Here is a 4,125-nt window from a genome sequence, read left to right as displayed (position 1 = left end):
AGTACAGTATTCTATTGTGTGAATATACCACAGCTTCTCTATCCATTCATTTGTTGATGGGCACTTAGGTTGTTTCCAACTCTTTGCTATTGTGAAACAAAGCTGCAATAAACATGGGTGTGCATATATCTGCTTGGGTGGTGGTTATGATTTCTTTGGGGTAAATTCCCAGTAGCGGAATATCTGGGTCAAAAGGTATCTCTATTTGCAACTTTTTGAGAAAGCGTCACACCGCCTTCCACAGTGGTTACACCATTTCACACTCCCACCAACAGTGAATGAGGGTTCCAGTTTCTCCACAACCTCGCCAGCATTTGTTGCTTGCTGTTATGTTGAATTTTGCTATTCTTACTAGGATGAGATAATCTCTCTTTTTAAAAAAAATTATTATTATTTCGTGTGTACTGTCAAATTGGATCTGACTGGTACAGGAGGAGTTTGCCCCTCTCTCTCCAGCAGAGTATCTGGTGGATTCAAACCGTGGGCCTCTGTGATTGCAGTGCAGCTTCTTGCCACTAGGCCACCAGAGCTCCCTGTGAGATGATATTTCATCATTGTTTGCCATAGATGTCTTTCTCTCCTCTGCTGACTCTCCGACTTTTCCAAACATGATCTGTTTTCCCACCGACTGGCCTCTCCTGACAACATCCCAAAGCATGTGAGGCAAAGTCTCGACATCCTTGCTTCTGAGGAGCACTTCTGCTGCCCTACTTCCAATACAGACCTATCCGTTCCTCCAGCGGTTCCTGGTATATTTGGCACGCTTTGCCAACACCACAATTCAAAGGCATCGATCACTTCCCTCCCTTGTATTCCAGAATCACTCTTCTTTGTACCCCTTCATTTCCTTTCCCTATTGTCCATAACTTCGTTCCTCGTCTTCTTCCAATAGACTCCCACATTCTCCCCCAAGTCCTGCTTTCACTGGAGCCAGAACGTGCCTCTCTCATTTGTTTGCACCTGTTGCCATCCACGCGCCAATCCTTGTCCCCAAATCCAGAGTCCAAAAGCCTCTGAAAGCACAGTGAGCCTCATTCAGTCCAGAGATCAGGCTCTGCCGGCGAGGAGGTCGGTGTTGAATGGAGGAGAATGGACGCTGTCTCGAGATGCTTTTTTTCAGCCCAGTCACTGACCTTTCGATCCATGTTTAAGTGGAAATGACCTTTAAGCAGCAATCAACGAAAATGAAAGGTTTCAAAGGAATAAATTAGATAATGCAGATGTCCCCCTGTGGCAAATTATGCCCCAGGAAGACTGGACACAATAAAAGCAGCTGTGCCCGGAGAAGTCATGGTCCAGGCTCATCAGTGCAGGTCCACCAGGCCCCTCAGTGCAGCCTCTGTCAATCAAGCACGCAGGCCAGGCCAGCAAACACGATTATCCCCAGAACTGAACCCAAACAACCAGCCAGTATTTCATTTTGATCCTGTTTCAGGAAGAGGTAAATGTGTTACTCTTGGGTGTCCAGTAAATTATTTATTGTCTTGGCAGGGGAAGGGGGTTGAATCTCAAAGGTCTGGGCCAAGTGGCAGCTTGGTGAGGCTAGAATGTCCCTCTTGTGGGAGGATGTCATCACTTAGGCTCATTGATTTATTACTGCCCATCTACTGCACACACGAACCCAACTGAAGTGGGACCCGCTGCCACAGACTCAGTTCAGTCACAGGGCAATTCTGTGTGCGTCAGAGCAGAGCTGTACCCCACAGGCTGGTTTCTTGATAGCAGATATCCAATTTTTCTTAAGATGTGGCTGTGAGTGGATGCAAACTTTCAGTCTCTTAGTTAGCAACCATGCACGTTCACTGACCAAAGCGCTGTAGAAAACACAGTCTCTCCCATCCAGGGACAGGAGAAGAGTGCTGGGCTCCGGGAGACAGACCGCTTCCACCACCACTGCATCTTTCCCTCTTCTTGTCTCGTCTTCTGCTCTCTCTGTTGCATTCGTCTTTCCCTCCCACATCCATTTCTCTTTCTTGCTTATCTCACTCCTAAAAATGATGGCTCTCATTGAACTGTTCCCCTTTCCTGAAATAGAACACATCTGCAAAGCAACCCTCTCAGAATCCGGGACTTTGGTCTCCTCTCTCCAATCAGACTCCTGGAATCTCCTGGATCCTGGTCCCAGAGCAAGCACCTCTTTCATGCCCTGGAGGACGTGCTGTTCATTGGAAGATCCTCAGAGGGAAAAGATATGCCTTCCTCCTGGAGAATGTGGCTCCAATACCTCCTCTGAGCAGCTCTAGGGGTCAAAACATCTACAGCTGCCCCCAAAGTCAAGGTCCCCTTCCAGGAGGGGTGCCTTACAAGGACAGGCGTGAGGCCAAAGTGCCGCTCCTTACCTCTACTCTCATAATTCCTGATCTTACTTGCATCCGCAGGAGGACCAGCAGGACCAAGTCAGATCCTCAGGAGGCTCTGTTCCTGAAGGATGCTGTGGTTTGGAGCCAGGAAGTGCCCAGGAGGCAGGGACATCAGGCCACGAGAGTGGCTGTCTGAACAGATTGTTCTTCTCTTTGAAGGTGACTCACAGAGTTAGGGACTGGGTGAGGAGTGTAGAGAGATTTCAAGGCCTAGAACTCCCTCCGAGGGCAAGAGTGTCTGGGCTCTGTCCTTGCTGGGTCCAAGCATGGAGGGACAGAAGGAAATGTGCTGTGTCCTAGAATCTTCATCCCAGGCTCGTGTCTACATCCTCCAGGTCCCACTGAGACCCACCTCCCATGTTCATCCTACAGCTGCATGGTGCTCGAGTTCTTGCTAAGCTACAGAGGCCCCAGCTTCAGCTGAGTATCTCTGCAGACACATCTGCCTGACCCAGAGACAGATGTGGGGCATGGGGAAGAGGGACACTCTTTCCATGTCTGTCCTGGAAGTCCTAATGCTGCTTAACTTCTCAAACTTAGCTGCTCTGAGTAAATTGGCTAAGTCAAATTCCTGTCCCATTTCTCTGATGATATACAGGCCATGTTCTTTGCAATCAACTGTTATATGTCAGAGAGTTGGACAATGACTAGGGAGGATAGAAAGAGAATTGATGCCTTTGAGCTGTGGGGCTGGAGAAGAGTATTGAGGGTACCATGGACTGCCAAGAAAACAAACAGATTCATCCTGGAGAGGATGAAAGTAGGCTGTTTCTTGGAGACAAGGATTCTGAGGCTTCATCTGACATACTTTGGACATGTTGTAAGGAGGGACCGGTCCTTGGACAAGGACATCATGCTTGGGAGGGTTGAGGGACAGCGCAGAAGGGGGAGGCCCTCTATGAAGTGGATTGATTCAGTGACTGGGATAATGGGGTGGGTGTATCAGAGAGGGTGAGATTGGTACAGGACAGAGCAGAGTTTAGGGCTGTTGTACACAGGGTCTTCATGAGTCACAAGCAACTCAACGGCACATAACAACAACAGCATTACACATTAAGGAGCCCTGCGGGTGCACACATTATGTACTGAGCCGCTGATCAAAAGGTCAACTGTTGGAGTCCACCAGAAGGATCAGGTAGTCTCCACCCACAGCCCTGGAAACTCTACAGGGCAGTTCTATCCTGTTCTACAGATTCACTGGGAGTTGACATCACCTCCACACACATAAGTGAGTGTATAATTGTGGTTGTAATGCAAACAATTTGCAACCAGCTCCTACCTCAGAGCTTGACGGTGTGAACCCACCTAGAGACGCTGGGAAGACAAGGTTCCACAGTCTACTGTGAAAACCTAACAAAGCCGTTCTCTGTACCACGTGAGCTCACCAGGAGTTGGGGCTGACTCGAGATCAAGCAGCTGACAACATAGGTGAACGCTGTGCTGCTGTGAGTTCCATTCAAATCAGCTCTAACCCCAGGTGACCTCAAATAGTAAAGCAGTACCCCATCCTGGCCTTCTTCACTACCCTGACATATCTGAGTCCACTGCTGGGACGAACACGCCACTCCATCTCATCAGAGGCTCCCTTGTTTTCACCCACCCTCTACTGTACCAAATATGACATCTGGTAATGATCAGTCCCTCTCTTATTAACATATTATATATTAAAAGACAGTATGCACACACATGTTTATTGCAGCTTTGTTCACAATAGCAAGGAGTTGGAAACAACCTAAGTGCCCATCAACAAACGAATGGCTAGAGA

This window comes from Elephantulus edwardii, unplaced genomic scaffold, assembly GCF_000299155.1.
Source record: "Elephantulus edwardii isolate Elephantulus edwardi_28Jun2011 unplaced genomic scaffold, EleEdw1.0 scaffold00048, whole genome shotgun sequence".
NCBI classification, from domain to species: domain Eukaryota; kingdom Metazoa; phylum Chordata; class Mammalia; order Macroscelidea; family Macroscelididae; genus Elephantulus; species Elephantulus edwardii.
Note: the sequence above shows the minus strand (reverse complement) of the source record.